The sequence below is a fragment of the Strix uralensis genome, chromosome 1 (assembly GCF_047716275.1).
Source record: "Strix uralensis isolate ZFMK-TIS-50842 chromosome 1, bStrUra1, whole genome shotgun sequence".
NCBI classification, from domain to species: Eukaryota; Metazoa; Chordata; class Aves; order Strigiformes; family Strigidae; genus Strix; species Strix uralensis.
Window position 1 is genome coordinate 25211989 of NC_133972.1, and position 23547 is coordinate 25235535.

Consider the following 23547-nt stretch of genomic DNA (forward strand, 5'->3'; position numbering starts at 1 on the left):
TACATGTAAGAACTTCAGTGATTCCGTGGAATTCCCCAATAATTTCATCCTCCCTGAGTCTCGTGCTACTTTCCCGCTCTGTGCCACTGCCTGGCTCTGGGGTTTCCATTCAGACATCTCCGGGTCCCAGTATGAATACTGGGATGGAAATAGGGGCACAGTTTCTTCAGAGCTTCCTGTTCTCACCCTGCTAACAACCATAGAGCAAGAGGATGCTCAGAGTGACTGTGTGAAGAGGACACAGAGCAGATGGTGGACCAAGGTGGCCCTGAGTCACTACATCCCACAAAAGGCAGTGCCAGCGGACAGCCTCCCAAACCCATTCCCACTTGGAGAGGGAGGGCTTGCCACTGTGTTTGTTCTCAGACAAAAGCTGTGTATGAGCCACATGCATTAATCTCCGGCATGCAAGTATGTGAGCAAAATAATCCTGGTTACATGGTTTTTTTTTAAGCACACGGTCATGGGGAGGGAAGGTCTCGGTCTGAGATCTGCCTGTGTGGCCATGACAAGGAAGAGTGTTTTGCTTGACAATAGATTAGTCATTTGTTTATAGTTTAACTAAGCCCTGAGAAATTGTTGGCTGACACTGTTTTCTGGCTGGACAGGTAAGAGTGGCTTTGAGCCGTGCCCATGGGATAGCTACCTCACTGAACCGGAGGGGCAAGCAATGGCAGAGGTGGTTTGATGACTCCCACCTGAGTGAAAGACGCTTCCACAGACAGCAAACAAGTGCTTTTTGTTTACTCCTAATTTATGTGGGCTTGGTTTAAGGGTGGGTGATTTTGAGGCAGAGGATGGACTTTGAGGTCCTCCACCCCTCCAGGCTCCAGCTTGCTTCTCCTCTGGCACCACGTGTCCCGCTGACCCGCCCGGGCCACCCCGGGAGCAGATGATGCAGACTGGTGGGTGGAAGAAGAGACACCCAGTGACCGGGTTTAGCCAGGGGGATTACTTGGCCTGAAGCAGATTAATGTGGGCACACCTGATCCCTGAGGGACCTGGGAAAGCTTGTCACAGCCATGAACGCCAGCAGTGACTGAGGAGGGTGTAGGTGGCAGGCAGACAGTGATGGAGGGAAAGCTGATGAGGAACTGAATGACAATTGGGATGGCAGAAAAGAATGAAATTGGACTGAAAGGTAAGGGAGAGACAAGATGCGGAAATAGGAAAATATTGTATTCAGTAGTGGCTATTAAGTGGGATTTCTATCCTATGCACCGAGGATGGCAAGAGTCCTATAGAAGAATTAGATTTGGATTAACACGCATTCAATTACATTAGTAATTAAAGTCTGTGTATTGTAGGGGCTGTTCAATTAAAGTTGCACAACCCATGTCCTTTTTAACAGCTCTTAAATTCTGAGGGGCTGACTTTGCAATGATGGTCTGCCAGCACCGTTTTCTTGACTGAACTCTAATCCTCCAAGAACGGTACGGTGCCAGTTGATTCACGTCAGACATCTCTGCACACAAACCAGTACAGAAATCACAAAGCCAGGCAGAGCTGGAGCAGGTATTAGACGAGTCATTAGCAAAAGGGGCGGCCGTTCTTGTGCAATGCCTTCACCGTGTTCTCCGGGCCCCCCTCCTGAAGACATCCACTTGTGGGTAAAATGCCACTTGAGCCTGGAGTGACTCCAGCGAGGGGTGGCAGGCTCTGCTAGTGTTGCTGGCAGTGTTTTAAGGCACTGCCCTTGCACATCACCCAGCAAAGCTGCCATAGCAGCCCAGGAGCAGCCTGGCACAGGGAAACAGGGGGGTTGCAACACCCTCAGCCCCACCGCTAAGGCCACAAGAGCCCATCTGTCAGAGGCCTGGGTGTTAGCAGGATCAGAGCTGACTATCCTTAGTAAGCAGAGGAAGACTTTACTTTTGAGATTAAGGTTGGCCTTGCAGTGCAGGCAGGTGCCTGCAGTTGGGTGTTTAAGCCCTGGCTGTAAGATGGATGTGGGACAAGCCTTGAATATCTCATGCAGGGGCTGCCTCCATCACACAGTGTATCCTGGGGCTGTGGTCCTGCTGAGCTGATGGGATGTCCCCACAGGGCTCTGCCCAGGGTCCTCAGCCTGAGCCTGTCAGCTGCTGGACCCCATGCAGATGTCTCCACAGCCCACTGCATTGGGCTATGGCACTGGCATGCATCCACCACCCATCTCTCCATGCCCCGCTTCAGATTGCAGATTGCATCCTAGTAAAAAGGCTGTTTCGTAAAGGACTCTCCATCCTATTTGAGATAATGCAAAGCCCTTCTCCTCCTGTTCACGTCTGCGTAACAGCCGTAGTGGCAAATGCATCAGCTGCTTATGCGGAAGAGAAATCCTGGCAAGGCTGAATGCAAATTTAGCTAAGCCAAATAGCATACGAGTTTTCCAGAGACCACTGGCAGAGCCCCACTGATTTTCAGAAATATCTATTCTTTTAATAGCCAATGGACACATTCATTGGATACCTATTTTTAAAGAGATGAAATAGACTGAATAACTGAAGACACCAACATGTTAGTCCTTAGCAGACAAAACTTGGATGCAGTTGCTGGGAATTTTCCCATGTCAGAATGAGGCAAAGGCTGCAATGTTTGATTGCTGTCATACTGTTAACCACCTTACTCTCTTCCTGGTGATGAGTGAGGAATTACACAGACCACAAAAAATACAAAATAATCACATTTTCCCCAGACCTTTCTTAGCTAAACTGCCTTATTACCTCTCCTGTTTCCTTTGAAAAAATACTAAACTTGGGGGTGGCTCAGAGGGGAGTCTTGCTGCCACCTTGCCAATCTCAGCACAGTTCAGCTCTCCTTTGAGGAAATGCTGTGAAGATTTCATGGTTGATTGCCTGGGCAGGTGCTAACACTAAGGACAATCTATTAGATATATGTATATAACTGAATTTGGTTAAGAGTCTGAACAAATTTTTAAGAAGATTGCAAACTGGGCAGTATAACAGGAGGGAAAATCAGGCAGATACAACACTAATCTTTATATATAGGCTATACTTACTAAGGACCTCCTGTTTCTCTGGGTCTGCAATGTCCCCTTGGGTTGAGAGTGGCAAGGGCAGAATCACCAAAGTCTGATGCTCTTGAACCAGGACCTGGTAGTCTCATGGCTGACACAGTTCTAGCTGCTTTCCACACCACTGCCAGGGTGACGTGGGCCAAAGGGAGCCAAGAAGACACTAAATCAGTTTTGCTGGGGTCTCCGGTGAGAATAGGGTTGGGTCATCACCCACCATCCCCTCTGGCTATATGCTGTGGCCATCAACTCTTTTTCTGCTGTCTAATGCTTTGCAACCCAAAGAGCAGGCTAATATTTTAACAGATGTAGACTGCCTCCTTCCACAATCCCCTTATAGGAAGAGTTCATTGGAAGGTTAATAGGATGCTGAGATGACAGACTGATTAAAATTGAATTAATCCAAATTAAATTAGGGGAAAATCAAGTAAACCAGTCAGTTCATAAGAATTCATAGCAAAAGTGTTATAAAGAAGCTGTTCAGACTGTAAGAAAACAAAGGATCTGGACCTGGGAGTGTTCTTGCCCAGGCATCACCCAGCTGGATTCAGCTGTGGAGTTCGCACGGCTTGTAAGACCAGTCCCAGGAGCAACCAGGAACATGCCGTGCTTGCTCATCAGCCCTGCCGTAAGCCTCTGGGACAGCCTGCGGACTCCCCAGGGGACAGCGTGGCTGGGAGTGCCTGGTGATGGGACCTGTCACACAGCCGTGCAGGAGGCCACAGGCTGTGCCCGGTGCCCCACAGCATCCCGTCCCGGCTACTGGGCAGGCTGAGGCCACAGCATGCGGGAGGTGGTACGTGTTTGAAAGCAGGGCAACACGGAGCCAACAGGTATTACTGTACTGGTTCCCTTCATCCACACTGCCTCAGCAGTGCGACCACTTTCACGCGTAGCATCCATCACACAGGAGAGTTTGCAAGATCTGCGTCAGAGCCCGCAAGGTCTTCAAGGACTCCTAAGCATCTTTGAGAAAGCACTTAGCACAAGTGAGGGTGTTTTAAAGTAATAATAATATCAATCAGAAGAGCTATATTCATCTCTAATGCTATAAAGCTATTTCATAAAACAACAAAGCTCTCCACAGATATGCCTAGGTTACCCATTCCTCCAACCTAGGGATTCAGATGGTCATCTGCTTTCATATGCAGCAAGGCAAGCTTTTTTTCTCAGCATGTGAAGTTAGGAGAAAAATTGTTTCAGAAACAAAGGGTCATAAAATATTCACTATCCTAAAGAGCACATAGCCACAGACCCTGTAGTTCAATACGTAACACCCTTAATATACATGTGCCCAATTTTATCTCCATTTCAAGGTATCTGTATTTGTGTTTGTCTCTGGATTTTTGCTTTTTTGTGCTTACTCTACAAACTAAGAGACGCTCTTTAACCTCCATAGTGTGCAATACCTCCTTCTAAGGAGGCATTCATCTCATCAGAAGATGAAACAATATGTATGTAAATGTACATTGATACATAAAAACTGAAATAAGACATTAACATCCTCATTTTGATGCACTAATTTGGGCCTAGTTATGTTGACACAGATGGAGTGAATTATTGGAGGAGAAAAAGCACATCTGTTAAATGTTATTGTTTAATTAAGCCATTAGCAACTGAAAGACAAGAGCCTTTAAATTATAGCATTTTATATTTATCTCAGCCCATGGTACTTGTATGGCTCCCCTAGCACTTGTCGTGTGTCGTAATCTTTAATGCACTTGGTGTAATGACCCCCCTGTGAAGAGACAAAAAAAGGCCCCTCTCTCTGCCTTGCAGATGGGGAGGTGAGCTGTTTGGCCACCAGTCTCCTAGGAAATTCGGGGAACAGCACAGTGGTCTGAGGTTAACATTGTACAACTGACTTGCTTCATAAGTCTGCGTGGCAAAGCCTCGAAGGACCTCTAAGGAAATCTTCATCTGGAGATGAGCATCCTTGAAATCACCAGTCATTGCTTGGTGAGGGCTTGGCACCCAGACGTTTGTGTATCCCCAGTCACAGAGTTTTGGACGTAGAAAATTTGCTACCTGAGTGCTAAGATCTGTGTGCACAGCCTAAGAAATTGGTAATAATCCTTTATTACAGCCACAGGCTCTCTCTGGAAATTTTATTCTCCTCTTCAATTTTACAGGGAATAAATTTCCTAGCTGGAGGGAAATTTCTTCCTGTGAGAGGGGACAAAATGTCTCTGTGAGACACCTTACCAATGGATTTACTACAGCACAGAGGGGAAGAAGTATAATCTTGTATTCCAATAAGCCTTCAAATTTACCGGGGAAGAGTCCACTGTCACCCCTGAGGATGGAGGGTCAGCTGCAAGCCTGTTCTGCATTGCTTATCTCCTGTCATCCTTCCACTGTCTCCACCTGCAAAAGGATGCCAGAATCAGCAGCCCTCTCTCCTGGCCTCAATCCTGCCTTCCTGTGTCACAGGTGAGGCATTAGAACAATGAATGAAGACAAAATAAAGGAAAGTCTTCATTCCACGCTGATGTGGTTGGGGGTGTGCTGTTCCAAGAGAACAACCCAGGCCTTGGAGTCCCTTTGAGTAGCTGCTATGAGCTGCTCTGGTTATTCCCCTCTTATTCAGACAACTGTCTACCAGCTTGGGTGATGTCTCTGCAGGTTTCCAAACATGGGCAGGTGTTTATTGGAGTCAGGACTTGTCCTGCAGACTGTCCCACCAAACATCTGCCACCCTTCTAATTTGTATTTACTGGGGAAGTAGAGACTCGGGCAACCTCTCCATTTCTCCTCCCTGTTCTTCCCCTCTTACTCCTGTAACTGCTTTTGAATCCTTTGCCCAGTTTTGACCAAATTTTACAGAGGTCTAGAGAGCTTATAGATATTAAGCATCCAGAAGCAGTGCAAAACCAGACATCCATAAAGAATAAAGAGACCCTTTTAGCGGCTTTAGGGTGGACGAGGTGAACAGCATCAGCCTTATCTTTGCCCAGGAACCCAGGCTTCCTTGGTTCTGCTGCCCAAGCAACGCCTGGTGACTGTTGTGATAGTGAGCACTAGGGTCATAAGCAGTGTCATAAACAGCTCATTTAACTTTTCTGTGCCATTTACACCACCACTGCCAACAAAGTGACACATGATAAATAAAAATAAGAAATGTTTTCAGCTTTAAAAATAGAAATGTTTTTCACTTTAGCTGCTTCAGGAGGAAGGCCTGACTCCGCTCTCACTTATGCTGGCATAAAACAAAATTAGCTACACAGAAATGAATGGAGTTACATCTATCAAAAACTGCACAAGTGACAGTGGAACTGACCTCTTTTCTTTTAAACTTCTTCCTACTTGATGCTGTATGAACACCTTTTATATTTGATGCTGTAATCTTTTAGGACTGACTCCTGCCCCCCAAATCAGAGCTGATGGCATTCAGGAACTAACACAGATACAATTCAGAGTGGAAAATTGGTCTTGGTGAAGGCGCTAGCCATACCAGAAGTGATCCCCGTGCCAGCTCGAGGGGCCAGTGCAGAGCAATGTAAAGTCTCTCCATGGAGGGTCAGCATTTACTTTTCCTACACTAGAAACTGTTAAAGCACAGCACAGGCACTGCCAGCAGGGAGGGTGCTCATGGGGCTTTCCAAGGAACCTCCTTGCTGGCAAGAGGAGAAACACTGACAGACCCCTGATGGTGCCCCATTCAGCTGTCCTCATCCAGAGCCATTGACTTTGGCCAGGCAGGATCAAGCCTCCATGGGACCTAAGCAGGTTGGCAGAATACATAGAGACTTCCCGAGGGATGTGCCAGAGAAAGGAGACGACATATCCCTCCTAATGAAAGCAGCAGCTCAGAGACAATGAACCCTTCTCCCACGGAGCTGTACCCCAGTGCTCTACTGTCTGAGGTGGCAGAGATTTGAAAACTAACCAAAAGCCTTGCTGCTATCGCAGAGTACTGCATTAAATAATTGAAAAATGAATAATTAAATTAAAAGAGGATTATTTCCCACAGGCAAGCAGAAAATTGCTGCCTGCAGGACAAAGGATGATGGCAACACTTCATTTTCTGCAGTTCTCAGCAGTCAGCAGCGAGGTGATGTGAATAACATCCATGGTGGGCAGGAAGAGCCCCCCTGAATCATGTCAGGTAGTTGGCTCCCAGTTTATCCCTAAATTGTCTTCTGCCAAATGAAGGAATAGTGATTTCTGAAGAATGAGGAAGCGAATCAGGAAATACGAGACATTGCCTTTTTCATCAATTTCAACCTTGGGGTGTAGGGGTATATATTTACATACAGATACCTGAGGGATTTGCACAGATCAGTCTCTTTGACTCACAGTTAGCTGCTATACATATTTGTAGGATACATTTCTATGTTTGGTCCTCTACATTTATTTTATTGCTGGATATGAGGAGACATGCACACATGCTTTGTTCTGACACTTTATAAGAACAGTATTTAATAGCACTATTATTTTTTTCCCTAAGATGTATATATCTGTTTGAACAGATGACACATTGTAAGAGTCTGTATTTCTCATGAACTATAATTAAAAATGAACAACTCTCCACATAGTATAACAATACCATAATATACTTGCTCTCCTCACAGAAATTTAAACAAGTCGACGTGTTGAGTGAATAATGATCCTACGTTTATGCAGCACTTATTTTCCCTGAGTAGCTTCAAGCCCTTGGTACACTGATACCCAGACAGTATGAGGCACTACAACAGGGTCTGAACACATCCAGTCAGGAATAAATTGTACTCTTCAACTCTTCCACCTCAAGCTCTCCTTGCTCTGTGAAACCTGTCACTCAGCCACCACATCCTTTTGTTGTCCCACTCTCTTCTTTGTGCCTTTTGTATCTGGAAGCCCTCTTTTTCTTCTCTGTGTGAGGCTGCTTCCAACAGCCCTCTGAAACCCTTCCCTAAAACTCATATTTCTCCAGTGAAGCAGGTTCTTCACTCACCACATCAGTGTTGGCTGTAAAAGGTCAGGGTACTTTGCCAAGAACTGTGACATTTTCCTTAAGCCCATCTTCTTGTCTCCCTCTGTCCAGAAACTTAATAATCCCCAACACAGTGGTCATAGTTGTGACTGAGCTGTCACAAACGAGATGGCCATGGTGGTGTCACAGGATTCAGAAACACAGGCGCAGCACCGGGAGGGGTAAGACTTCAGCCCTGTTAGTCCGCCTTCCTCCCTCCACTAGCAGACCCATACTCATCATCACATCACATCTAAAAACTGTAACCCTGTGCAGGAGCCCAGAGTCTCAACAGCTGATTTCTCATTCTCCACCCCCCTCACCAAATCAGATGGGCAGAGGAAGCTCGGCAAGTAAACGGTGTGCTTGACACTACAGAGCAAGGCTTCAGTGGAACAATTTCTGGATGCCAACCCAGGGCCCCAGTCCCAAAACCAGCCCTTTCCTTCTGGACATCCATCACATAGGTATGTGTCCAAAACGTTTCGCACATCTATTTAGATTGTAGTTGCCTGTAAGACAGACCTTGCACTAGGTTGTGCACCGAGCTCCACCACAGCAACTGGGGAGCTGCTTTCACCTCTAAGGAGAGTATGTCTGCAGGCTGCCTCATAAGAGAGGACATCTTTCGGGGGATGTGGCTTTTGAGTATGGGAGCGATGAAATGATGTTGGAGCCCAGAGCTAGTGGGGCCAAGGTAGGGGAAAGGCAGGGGTAAGGCCCTGGCAGGCAGCTCCATTGCCCTCCTCATACAAAAATCCAGCAAACTGGGACTAACTCTCAGCACAGAAGGAGCAGTGAGCAGCCCAGCAACTTCTTCCCCCATGTAAAACCATGAATAGCAGCACAGAGGAGGCTAGCAGAGAAGATATTTCAGCACATACCTTTTCATTAGACCACCATTATGTTTGCTAAATGAATCTCCAGTGCTTTTAAAAATGGCTTCACTGTGATGTATTCCAGGGCCAGTCATCACCAATCCAAGAATAACATTTGCACACACAATATTTCAAACTCAGTATTCATTCAGTATCCAACACCAATGGTCCTTCCTCTGCCTAGGCAGCTATTCCCATAGCTCAGCCTATCTAACAGCCACAGGAACACAGTGGGTGACATTCCCTCCTGTCCCAAAGACTCCCAGCTAAACCAGTGCAAAGCATCTTTGTCCTGCTCAGCTCCAGCCCCAAGCTCCCTCCATGCTCCAGCAGGGGCTAAAACCGCCCAACAGATACTCTAATCCCAGCCATATGGCAGTGGTCCCTGGGGGATGGTCCTCCAGCTCTGAACTGTCAGTGTGCTGCCAGCTGAGTGCTCCCCGCTGCTGGAACAACTCCCAGACTGCCGGCCTCCGCCAGACTCCAGCCTCTCCCTCCCACCAGTGCAAAAGAGAGGAGCCAGTTCAGGGATGGGGGAGGAGGGATTTGAGCTTGGACCATCCCGAGAGGCGTTCACTTTCTGTCACTCGTCAGGAAACACTAAAGTACAGGTTCTGTGAAGGTGTGTCAACCCCTGTGATTTAATCAGTTAGCACTGGCTCTTTTCATCTTTGAAGCTCTTCTCTGTTGGCTGGCCGTGGTCTCCTCTCAGTAACCATCAGGCAACTGTGCTGGGACCAGTGGCAGCAGGCAGAGCCTGTCCCCCTCCCAGATGATTCAGGCCCTGCAAGGGTACCCTTGCAAGGCAGGCAGGGTCAGTGTTATTCTCTCTGACAGATGGGAAAACTGAGAGGAGGTGCAATGGTGAGATTTGCCCAGGGCCTTCCTGCTAACCCGCGCTGCAAGTGCATGAATTACTCAGCCCTGCACTCTAACCAGTCAGCTTGAACTGCCTTCAGTACTTGTCGCTGCAAACCACTGACAAAAACATAAGTGCATCAGTACTGGGTCAAGCCAAGGTCCCATCTCCCCCTGTATCCCATCTCTGGTGAAGGGCATGGGTGGGCGCTGACAGAAAGGCTATGCCAACAAGGCTGGCACAGAGCATCTCCCTCTCAGGATGCCTTGAAAAATAAGTGATTCCTTTCTGTCCTCATCACCTCTCATAATGATTAAAGCATTGAATCATGCTTTTTGGCTTGCAGCGCTTGCATTGTGCAGGTCTGTTTGAGTTGAAGAAAGGAAATACTTTGATGATCTTAATCAGAACTTCCCTCTAAACACACGTTTCCGTTCCCGTCATGGCAGGAGCAAACAGAGCACTCTGCTATCCGAGAGCTCATATCCAAAATGTGCTTCCAGCCCCAGATGTCACCAGAAACAGAGGAAAAAATATAACCCTGCTCTCAAACTGTTAGACAGACCAAACAAAAGATTCCTCTACAGTCCCAAGAGCAAGAAGGTCTCTGGTAGATGGCGGGGCATCACTGGGAGATCAATGCATTTCAGCCTGGTTCCAGAGCCACTGAGGACAAGAGGAGCTTTTCAGCGGGGTCCAGATCACATCCTCAGGGAACATGTATCATCAACAAGACCAGCCATATGGATCTGAGATCTAAACTGTGTCATAAGAGCATACGGCAACACTTTGAGCAGGCACTGAAGAGAGAGTTATTCACCATATGCTATTGATCCTCCCTTCTACCTTGTGAAGATGTTTTATATACTTTGCATCAGAGTTAAAATTTACCCAAGGAATGTAATAAACAGTATTGCTGCAAAGACAGCGCACAAACTTTACACTACTGGCAGATTAAAAAGTCATCTGCTCCCTAGCGATTTCCTCCCGCACGTACCAAAGAAGTCCAAGTGTGGATAAATTTAACACAGATGATTCTCATTTTTTGCTTCTGGAAAATGTTGCCCTGGCAGATCTCAGAGTCAAGCTATACATCTGTCACTCCCTCCAGTCAAGTCCTTGGGAATCTATATTTATAGTCCTAGGCTTTGTACAGTTAGAGTCTGTGCCAAAGCCTGCTGCAGTCAATGGAAGTCTTGGAAAAAAGCCTTAGAAATGTTTTATAAAAGCACAGTTTTGACTAGAATATGTTAAAATGTTAGAATATGTAAAAAAATTCAAAAACATTTTTTAAACATTTCAAAGTAAAACCTATCCAGCCATAGGCTTTATATAGTATATTCTGAAATCAGCTGTGGCTGTGTGCTCCTGAAAATGCTCAGGGCAGCAAGATTACCTGAGCAAAACATATTACCCACTGTGCACAGCACCCTGTGCCCCTCCAGCACGTCAGCCTCTGAGCTGGGTCAGAAGGAGTTTTGCATAGCTGATTCAGGTGAACTCCAGTTCTGCTCTAGCCTACCTTTCTCTCAAGCAGACGTCATTCTACAACCTCATTATCTGCTGTCACCAATCACTGAGGGACAAGGGGGGTTGTACTTTATTAAAAGCAGGAAAATTTTTCTCCCTTTTTAAGTTTGCAGGGAACAACAGCATTTCCTGCAAGAATTTTTGGACAAGCACGATCTTCTTCTGGGTCTCCACTGCAAAATATTGGCTTTTTTTGGATGACGGCAAAAATACCAATATATCTTTTGTCCTGTACTCTTTCAGCTTTTGCCAGGTTTTATAACCCCCTTGAAATCTGGCCTACAAGAGTCCAGAATGTCTGATCTGTAGGTCAGAGATGCAGGTACCATGAAGTAGGGGGGAAACCAAAAAAACTTCAGGGCAATAAATGGATGAGGGAAAAAAATACATCACAATTTTAAAGTCCTGGAACAACTGAAGGAAGTTATAAGAAGTCCTATATGCAACTTCAAAACAACAGCATTTCCAGGTGAGATAGCCAAGAGAAAAAGAATTTTAAATGCTGACAAGGAGCATTTGTAGGTAGTACAGACTTCACAAGACTTCTCCAGTAAATTTGGCTTCTCAAGGTTGAAGAAGATCTAAACCAACCTTCCTGAGCCTTGCATAGCTGATATAGGCCTCTAAGTTAACAGGACAGGATCTGGCAAGCCTGGAGCCAGCTTTAGCATCACTTAGGAATAGAGCACAATGAAGCCACATTCACGTGTATTTTAGTGTCATCTACAGCAAACCCATGGCTGGGGACGTATAAAAGAAGGCACTGATACATTGGCCCATGGGTTCCCCATGCAACATCTGTACTACCATATTTCCTGTGCAGATGCCCCAGTTTCAGTATTTAGGCACTTCTGTGCTGGAAGTGCAAGGACAGAGGCTATCCAGGGCCCATGTCTTGTCTGCAGGCTGTCCATGTTGGATTCTGATTGTCTATTGCCAGACAGTGGCTTGGATGTGAATATCAATAGGGAAGCATCCTTAGGGAAGACCTAAGGGAGCTTAGATGCAAAAAACATTTATGGCATAGTATGCCCTTATGTTCTTTGCTTCTGCTCAGATTTTAGCACAGGCCTATGTGCCACCACAACACCACTTTGTGTAATTGGTGAGCCAGGTCCCAGCACAGGCTTGTTCAGATTCTCAAAACCTTGCCAGGGGAGCTGCCACATGCAGAAGATAGCAAAAGTCCATGAGCTGCTACGCATCGCCCACCTAGCTCTGCTAGGAACCCAGACAGCGCTGCATAGCTAAGGACAGGAGGGCTCATGGGGTCTAAAATTAGGGGCTCCTCTGCCCAGGTCATCTGCTAAATCTCATTTGGGAAATGTTCTCACCACACATGTAGCCAATTAATTCCCCTCCCTTGCCAAATGTGAAATAGGTAAAACAATTTACTCTCACTCTGCTTCTTGCTTTTACAGCAAGAAGCTTCATCCACAACGTGGGAATCCCAGGCATAATTTCCTCTTCTAAGAGAGTTGGAATATGTGTGTCCTAGATACACACTGTAACTACCAAAAAACAGGTTCTATCCTGGGGAGGTGCTTCATGCCCAAAATAAAACAGGGACACTTGGCAAGAGACAGGATTTGGTGGGGGAATCAGAAGCTGTCAAGGGAAGTTCTGCTGCTGCAACAGTTGTGAAGAGGAAGAGCCTGTAAGATGATGGAGGCCATGGAGCACGCTGCTAGCTTCAGCAGACTGGGTCAGAGTCCAAATTCTTAGCTCTCCATCTCACCTGAACACTGGATTTTTAGAATTTTCCTTATCAATTTTATGTAACTTCTCTTCCTCTTCATGAGGCTGATGCTGTGTACCTCCTCCCTTTACATGTCGCGATACGATGAAATCTGTTTAATGTATTTCACAGTCTGATGCTAGTGAGTGGCTTTTATATGCCTCAAACAGTTGGCTTGCTACATGCTTGGGCAGATGCATGCCCCAGGACTCCAGGAATGTCTCTGTTTCCAGGACATACCTGTTGGTTTCATAATATGCAAATATTTATTCATTGTTTTGGAAACTTCATGAAGTTATGAGCCAGTGAAATTGAGAGTGAATAGCTTTATACTGCACAAATCCAAAGCACACCTCCATCGTGTGTAAATCAGCGTAGATCCACTGACTTGGATGGAGTTGGGTGGATTAATGCTAGGTGAGGAGCTCATGTGACTGGAGACAACCCCAAAATGGCCTGTAATAAGACACCGTCCTGCTTTTTCTCTCTGCAAGTATACTAGCACTGCATCTTTGCAGATGATCGCGTGTTATGCCACGTGCTGGTCCTTCACACACAGCAACTGGCACTGATGTTTATCAAAAGCATTGCATGAGGTGAGAGGGAGAAAACCACAGCAACAACAACAAGAACCTGGCACCACTTTAGTCCCATCTGAGCCCTGTTTTGATACCGGGGGTATTCCAGAGGCTCTGCCTACTCGCTCTGCGCAGGCACGAATGGCAACCTTTGATTCCCGGGTGGCTCCGGCTCCTGCCCTTTGCTGTGGCTTTAAGACACAAGTGCATTGTAAGTGCCTGGCTGCAGTTCTTAAGAATACCAGTACTTTGGGCTCTTGGAGCAGCTGCATCCTTATCCCCAGCATCTGAAAACCACTTGTGTTATTAAAGTGGCAGATTTCAGAATTGGCATTTCCCCATAGCCACAGGTATTTTAAATATTTAGCAAAATAAGATGGCACACTGGAATGGTTCTTCTGTGTCCTGTGTAGTGCTTAGGCAGGAGACAAAAAAATACCAGAGTTGGCTCTGTGTGAGACTAGCACTAGCACTTCCCTCTCTCAGGCAGGATGCAGACATTCACAAAACCACAAGGATTCTTCCATAAGCATTATTCTTCTTGAAACTTTTCATGTCCTTGTACACAAAATGCTGCAAGACTCATAACCTACTTAAGGTTGGTAATGCAAAGTGGGAAATAATTGTCCCCAGGAAGCAGCTGGCTGATGAAAGTTCCACTGGTGTGAATAACCAGCACAATTACAGGGAAAGGCAGCAGTCTTCAACGAACTGGTAATGGGACACTGAGCCTTTAACTGCTAGATCAAAGTGCGAATGTGTCCCAGAGCAGCACTGACTCACATTATTTGATGTCCTATGGGAAATGTGCTAGTAAGACTCATTCCAGTTCCCTAACTCATCAGAACCATTGAAACCGAAGGAGCTGGAGCCTCCAACAGACTGAGATGCTTCTGTTGGTCCTACCAGAATTATATCTACACCTTTGGAAAGCTGACCTTACTTGTCTCCACCACAAGGGCCACCACTGCCACTCACACAGACTGTCTCAATTTTTGGCCAAGGACAGAAACAGCATGAAAATGAGAATCTCATTTTAGCACTCATGTCAATTATTTATTCATGAATGCTGATTTATTCATCAAGATGTCTGCCTTCAGCTGTGATTTAACAGCTTTGCTAAACATGGGTTTCATTTAAGTAACAAGGAACTTCACTCTGGTCCTTCATCTATCTAATAAGGACCAGCAGGGGTCCTTATTTAATAAGGACTGCAAATGGACCGATCTGAATTCTAGCTTTAATAGACAATATTAATAGCAAAGATTAATTTCCTCCACTGCAGGAATGAGCATTAGGATGAGCTTTATGAGGAAGTCAGGCTAAATGATTGTCATCTCTAAGCCGTAATGTCTATTTAGGTAGTCATTTTACAGTAACAAACAATTTGATCTATACGAAAGGCAGATAATGCATAGGAAAAGCAAATGCTCTATGGACCTTTCTGGATCATAAATGTCTATCACCTGGTTGCCCAAGACTGTGTGGAACCAGTCAAAGAACCCAGATGGCCCTTCCAGTTCTATATTTGTACTGAGTATAAAGTAATTAATTTATTGGTCAGAGAAGATATATTACAGGTATCTCCAATTTAGATAAAAAATAAAAGCCTTTCTACAGTCACCCAACCATGAATCACCAAGACTTTATACCACATGCTGCAGAGAAGGCTTGCTGTAATGTTGGATATGGTACAGCAAGTCTGAATTGCAATATGATTTCTTAGTCTAAGCAAATTCACTCTGTAAAATGAAAAGTTCCTACACGATGTTGCTCTTGCACATTTGAATGGGTAACAGTGGGTTCCTGGCAGCTCAGTAAGGATATTTAATACAAATGGAATAGGCAGGGGTCAACGTACCTAGAAAGTGGCCCAAGACCTAATAGGAAATGAAAATCAGTAAGTAAGATTGATCATGACAGAGTCGCCACAAACTAGCCTGAGCTGTGGTAAGTGGCTATGGTACAGTTTAATTGCTCATGGCAATCATGACCCTCTAGTAATGTTCTCTTTCTCAACTGCAAAGGTCTAGGAGCTGAGTGTGTCTCAGCTTAAAATACTGCTCCCATGCCACCTCTTACTACCACAACCCAGCTGAAGGAAAAAAATTTTCAGCCCCAGATTGCCACAGCCTCCCTGCTGGCGTCCACTGTTCACACCTCTCGGTAAGGTGCTCAGGCAAACAGTTGCTAAGTTCTCCCACCAAATGGACTAGCCTAATCAGTTTAAATGGTCCCAAAGAGGTTATGAAATGCCCAGACTACCAACTCAGCAAGCAGAGTAGACGGTTAGAGGAGATGTGGTAACAAGGAGCTACAGGCAGTGACCTCTCAAGCTAGCTAAAAGAAGACATGCACCCACAACCTAGCTTGTCAAAAAGCAGTGGCTCAGTCACGTGGAAGTATGTGAAAATACCCAAATTCACATACTGCTCTGCCTTCTCCCCTTTGAATGTTTATTAATGAATCCTTCTACAAGTCTGGGGGAATGACACTGGGATGAGACAAAGTATGTACTGGCAGTGAGTATGCACCATGGTTTGTTATATGCTTTGCATGCATTTCTAAGTGCCAATGTTTTTCTTCTTAATTTTTTTTTCAAAAGCCTGGCATATTACCATGACAGCTTTACAGTGAGACACCAGTCCAACATGCTGACATCAACTAAAAAGGCATAGCAACAACCCAGCCCTTTCACATACTTTACGAGTACAATGTGTTAGTGTTAAGCAATATTTGAAGAAATACTAGGCACAATAGTTCCCAGGAAGACCTGGATCCTGACTTCATGCAGGCAGAGAAATATATGACAGAAAAGATAAATCCTAATGACATTGCTGATGGCCCACCTAGTCAGGGAGCAGTTGTAAGTTGAAGTGAAATGTAAGTTGAAGTGTAAGAAATGACCCATGAAAGACTGTCCTCTTTGTTCTTTTCAGTTCATCTGCTCTACTTTTATGCTAGCAAGAGTTGTTTGGTAACACTAAGTAGCATAATAGGGTAAGAGGTTTGCTTATTTGGCATCTAGTGAAGCCAGAGAGGTAAGAAAAAGCTATGCCAATAATGACTTGTATTACAAAGGGCTGAGGTGGACAGTGTACTCTGCTGGAAGCACACTAAAGCCCAAAAGCAATGGCACATTTGCACTATCAAAGGTCTGCATGTTTCACAAAGAAAACAGCGCTTAATCTCTGGAAATGGACAGATAAAGGGTTCAGCTCAATCTCTACTGACATATAGTCCTTCATCGCTACTTTACAATGTTCACATCTTATGCAATCCACTCAGCTTCCCCCCCTCCCGCCCCTCCCTTTGCCTTGCTCAGAGATGGAAATATTCTGCTGGCTTGTGTGCTTTAGCAGCTGCTCCTCTTGACATTTCTGCTGCAGGCTGGGATACAGACCCTGAGAGTTAGTTCTAATGAAACAGCTAATATAACCCTTCCTCTCCTTTCCCAATATTTCATGTGAAATAGATATTCTAATTTAGGCAATCGCTCCTCTGAGAAGACTTCCAAGGTTAGTGGAGAGTCAAAAATACTTTGAAACAGCAACACCAAACCAGGAGTGCTTCAGGCTTTAATTTTCTTCCAACAACTTTCACTGCTTATTAGAAGAAGGTAAATGTTATTTCTACCAGGTATCCTGCAAGGAACTTAAGTCTATTAGTTATTTGGTCCCACTCATTGGATGGGTGACCAGGTAAATAGAATAAGGTACAGAAAGCTAAATTCTGGTGCTGTGAGTAGGGTTGTGAATACATAGAACATGGCACAATAAGAGAGCATGATTTTGTCCCACTGAATGCATCTGTAGCTCACAAAGTTCCAGGGAGAAAGTGTCTTTACAGCAATTATTAATATTGCATTTATATGATAGAACATCCAAGCTGAGGCTTCACCTGTTGAAGGGAGAAATAAAGCACTGTTTTCTGGATAGGAAAATGAATATACAGTGATTGCAACATGAAAAAGTGGCTTACTCTTGGCAGGCCATTTCTCTAATGGGCCTGCAAGAGCTGCTCATTAGGAGTGTTTTAATCACAACCAGTGACCACTGAAGGCTCTGTAAAGACAGCTTCCATTAGTTCCCATCACACTGCAAATACACAGCCCATGCAAACATTTGGGTTTTTTCCAAGCTCCACTGAGACCACTGGCTAACAAAACCATCAGCATCACACTGAGCAAATTTGACAAAGTAAGAAGAAAGCTGAGTGTCAGTCAATGAGACCTGGGAACAGAGATGTCTATCTCTAATTACCCTTTTTGTGCTTCTGTCCATTACCTGAAGAAATGTGGGGCATCTGGGAAGCAACAATTGCAAATGCAGTCAGTTACCTTCTCAGGTGTGACAGATCTACTTTGAGTTCTGGTTGTATTGCTCAGTAATTTCTTTAGGGAAAGGTATGTCGCAGTAACAATTAATTGAAAAATGGTAATTAATTGACATATACACTCCATCTCAACAACTAGAAAATGTTTGTTCCTGGCACTGGGAAGAGACAACATTCTCCTCATCCCAGGTCATTTTACAGCTCCATTAATCACCTGCATTTGCTCCAATGGAGAACATGCTTACTGAAACTGCTTTGTCTCATGCCTGCATACATTTTCATACCCTGATTCTAGTATAGCCTCCAGTAAACTCCGCCAGTGCAGGCAAGTTACATCACGCAGTTCACAGAGGCACAACAATGCCGCTTGGCCAGCTCAATTAATATCATCACACAGCATACTGATACTGCTTCTTATGCATGTATGTTTTTCAGATTCCAGGAACAGCTTTACCATCATTAACTAACTAAACAGAATATTGAAGGGATGCAAGATTTACCCATGGTGAATATTTCTCAACACACGCAACCCTTCTGGAGTCTTGCTACTAGATTGCCATGGACCTGTTTCCAAGGTTACATTTCCATTGGCCTTCTTCTGTATGTTGATGTCTTCTATACATACATTAAAACAGGGGCTAGGAACATACCTGCCTTGGACATGCACTGGATTGCTATAAATCAGGAGTCCTAGCAGTGTGTTCCAGGTGTTACAAGCCCCTGAACAGAAGTGAGGTACAGCCCATTGATCATACAGCCTCCCCGCAAACCCTCTCGCTGTCAGCTTCCGCCCTGAAACCTGCATTTCCCTCAAGATCTAGTATTGATTCCTCAGACTCAGCCCACAGATTATAAATATCCCCTATCTCCCACGTTCCAGATAACATTTTGTGAGAAAAACTGAGGAAATACAGAGACACAGTTAGATTTTCACAGCATCCTAAAACAGCTCATTAAAAGCAAACAAACAAGAGAGCTCCCCAAACCCCAAGCCCTTTCTGAAATGCAGCTTCCCTCTGTTTAACTCTGTCCTGCCTCACAAGTCCCTGGGCACGGGGACTTGTGGCACGGGCACCTGTGGCAAGGAAGGAAAAGGGGCAGCTCAAGGGGTACCGGCTGTGAGATCTGCATCCCTTGGCCTAGAGCCAAGTTTAGCCCCTTCCCCTCATGCTCTGGCTTTCTTGTGCATCTCCTTCAGACTTCACCCAGGAGACTTTTTAAACCCTCTTTTATCACCGCTTTAGCTTTGCCAAGTTGCTGGCAAGTTTCCAGAGCTCCTGGAAAAAAGGGTTCTAGTTTGTACTAGGAGATAATGCAGTCAGTGGAACAAAACCCATTACACCGTCCAGCAGCAGCAATCTTAAAAGCCTTCACACTTTGAATATAAGGAGACACCGCAGCTGTAAACCTCTGCAGTGCATGCATAAGGCCTTGCCTGTCATGCTGGATTTTAGGGACTGGTCTCCAAGCAGAGACGCAACAATTTTCTGTCCCTATTCCTGATAAGCAACTGCTAATGAAATCTTGTTTGGATTTTTGCCAAGGGGAAAACAATAGCCTGCTCGAGCACTTCAGCTTGAATGGATGTGAGCTACTGTGCATCATCTGCTTAGTCAAATCCTGAGAGAGCTGTGGTGGGGAAGTATGATCAGAATTCAGCATACGTGGAGAAAAGAGAGATGCGTATCTGCTTTTTCCTTAATCCCAACGTACTCTATTATCCCACTGGGGCGGATGGAGCTATGGAGATACCGTTGTGCCTATCAGCTGAAGTTGAGAGATCAATTCTGACAGCAGCAGAGAGTATGCCATGAGCATATGAATGCATTGACCATGAAGTCACTAACCCACCTGAACAATTTTGTTGTCATCTTTAAATGTCAGGTTTCACTCTGTCGTACACTAACCATTATATGATTCCACAATTTAGTCAGAGCTTGGGCTAGCAAACGTATGGTATGAAGCTGCATCAGGGGAAGTTTAGCTTGGACATTAGGAAAAAGTTCTTCACTGAGAAGGTGGTCGCTCACTGGAACAGGCTCCCCGGGGAAGTGGTCATGGCACCAAGCCTGTCAGAGTTCAAGGAGCATCTGGACAATGCTCTTAGTCATATGGTTTAGTTTTAGGTAGTCCTGTGAGAAACAGGGAGTTGGACTCGATGATCTTTATGAGTCTCAGCTTAAGAAATTCTATGATTCTGTATCAGACAATCAATAAATACAGTTTCCCCAGCAGTTTTAGAGGTGGAAGAAACTTCAAAATTGGAAAGAGGGTAAATGAAGTCATGAAATATAACATCTATTTCTGTAATATTAGCTTTGGTGTTCATGAGACTTCCCACGAAAACAAAGGCATGAAGGAAGAACACGAAGGTTACATATTAGTAAAATCCTCTAAACTGAGAAAGCTGGGTTTTTTATTAAATGAAAAATAAGGATGTTTTGCGCTTTGTGAATACTGCAAGATGATACTATTATATAAGCCAACTACAGACTATGAACGTGATTTGGTACCATATTGTTTTGGTAAATGTGTTTGTCCATCCGCTTTCAACTCTAGCTGTAACAGAATTATATTTTTTTTCAAATGCAATCAAAACATATTTCATTGTGCTTATATAATAGCAGAACACCTCTAGATTTTACAATGAATTCTCAATAGTTTGAACAAAAGTACGAATTTGCAACTGCTGGTAGTGACTGCCTGTTTTTGACACATACCTCTTTCTTAGTCAGCAGCTGGAAATCAGTCATCATGAAATCGGAAATTCATTGCAGAACAAGGTATTGTACACTGTGGGAAATGTTCCGTGACTAACAAAGGATAATTTGTTTAATCTGATTTTATTTTTAAGTTAAGTGGCTTTTCATTTCTTCTTTTAGATTCGGGAATGAACATTGTATTTGAGTGTTTATCTCCTGTGTGTACTGATTGAAATTGTACAGACGCAACAGCTTGTCTGTGGAGATCGAAACCAAAGGTCGGTTTGCCTAACGCTGGGATATGGGCCAGGTCTTGTCTATGTTTTTCTCTCTTTCCCGATATCACTCTCGTATTGGTGCCAGGAATTAGAATATTCATCTTCTCTAGGTAAACATCAGTTTATAAAAAGGAGAATATAATTGCACAGAAGAAGCTATGATATGTCTTGGGATTAGTGAATGCCTCCTAATTGAGCTTTAGTGAAAGCGGCAGTTCTGGCATTATTTTTATTCACCTTGTGGAAAATTATTGGAGCATATTTCATATAATTAGGATCAAGAATGGATTTGGCATTACTTCCAGCAAATGCCTCTGAACACTAATCTGGTTTATTTGGCACCACTGCTGAAGTTTCTCTTGTGGGGAATACAATGACAACAATTAACCTGGCAATACAAAACAGAAATGGGAAGTGGGAAATTGTCTTGTCTTTTATCCACATACAGTATGAAGTGTGGCCTCATTCAGCAACAGAGCAACAGTGCCTTGAATTTATTTTCTTCTTTTTTCTTTTCCATCTTGAGATGCCCTAAGGAATCTTCTATTTTTTTCCCCATCTAGTTCAAAATTCCACATTTTCCATGCTATCCAGGAGGACCTCAACAAACAGACACACGGGCCCTATTTAAAGTGTCTGTAGCTAAATGTATTGGATTTAACTGGGCATTGTTAAATGACCAAAAGATTCCTTCCCTTTCTAGAACTGGAGCAATATTGACTTTCAACAGCTGTCAGTTCAAGAGTGTAAAATCAATAGCAGGATTTGGGCAAGGTCTTCAGGTTGCTATACCAGGAGGTACATTTCTTTTTATTTTAAATAATTGCATATGATCTGTACAAACTCCAGTTCCTAGCGGGTTCTGTTTGTTCCTTTTCATGAGGGTTCTGGACAACTCACCAAAACCCTCTTTTTTCCCTCCTTTATCCACTGGATATGCATTTTAAGATTTCTAGGTCAGGTGCAGTGACCATTCATCTATAGCTTTCTTTTCCTTTGATCTAGTCATCAAGCTGGACCTTGCAAAGTTTGTTTGGAGGGAGGATGTTTGAAAGAGGAGACTTCCACTAGAAGGAGGACAAAGTGATTAGGTATTAACCTGGTATCTTAAATACTGCAAAGCTTGAAAGACTTAAAGAGATTTACGGAAATGTGGAGGAACTTGACAGGAAACAGGAAGAGCAGAGCAATTTGGTTTAGCTGCTGAACCAGCTGAGAAAGGGATGCAGAACTCTGTGGGGAGGAGTGAGAGAGGAGGATCCTATGTACTCAGGAATCCTTAGACTTAAACCCAAAGAATGCTATCAAGTGGGGAGGCAGTTTAAACAGGGAAATATGTAGAGCTGCTTATTGGCATTATGTAGGTTTTGGATTTTTTCTAGAGCAGTACATATCCTTTGCCAGATGTAGGACCTAATAACACAAGAAATGTCTTGCCCATTCTCATATTCTGCCCCTGACTATGGCAGTAAGAAACACCATCCAGGAAAGAGTGCTTGTTTAATTTAGGAATAGTCACAAAATCTGCCTGTTTTCTCTGTCCTGGGTGGCCAGAGAGGTGAGCTGGGAACCCTCAAGCATTCGCAGCACTGGAGCTCAAGGCAGGAATTTGCTTAAGCTGCTGAGCAGCCCAAATTGGGCAGCTGTAGGCCTGGGACATACGATTTCTACACAAAGTCCCATTTCTTCTAGGGGAAAGACAGAGAGATCCTGTGGCCAAGTAATATGTGAGAGAGGCTGAGAGAAAGGCAAGTGCTGCAATGTGCTTAGGTGTAGAGCACCTGAAGAACCTCCTGTAGACTCAGCGTAGTGGGTACAAGGCATAAAATCCTGGTGAGAGCCACGCTAGTGTTTATGATGAGCAACGGGAGATCACAGGATTGTATTTCAGTCATGTTATTAAAAATCTTTCCAAACACAAGAGATTTGGGGAATGCTGTCAGGTCTAGCCCTGTCCTTTCTGAAATCTTGGGAAAACAGAAGAGACTCACAGCCTGTCCTGATCATTAACACCCCACTCCCCACAGCCCCCAAACAGCCTCGAGCAAATGCCAAAGCTGAGAGCTCCTCACAGAAAGCGTCCTTCCGTTATCCTGAGCTCCAATCTGTCCTCTATCCTTTTCTTTGACAGCAAAAAAGGGATGTGGCAAGTAAATCCCGTGCAAGCTGTTCACATCAAAACCAACAGCTGATCTTGTAAGATTGCTGCTCATGGTAAAATACCTTGTTTAGGAAGAGAGTAGATGCCTACAGGTCCTGGACTGACTGTAGATGTAGCCCAAAGATGAGCACGTTGCAGCAATTTAGCTGTGAAGCAATAAGTAACTGACTTGCAATAGCAAGGCCCACTATGGGGAAAAAATACGCTGTCGCAACATCCTGGCCAGACAAAAATGAGAAACTTCCTAGAAACTGCTGGTTTGTGATTGTGCAATGGGAACCCACCTAGAGACTCCGTGTGCAAACCAACAAATGGCAGGCACACATCTTCCACAAGGAATGGAGAAGACTAGTTTTCCTAAGCAAATAAGTCACTTTTGCCAGGCGTAATTTCTGCCAAGACATTTCATCATGAACTCGGTCCTCCACCAACAATCTGTGAGGTTTTCAACAGCACCAACCTTGTCAGGTGAGCCAGAGAAAGGGAACTTATTGTCAACATAGTTGCAGTACCGCAGC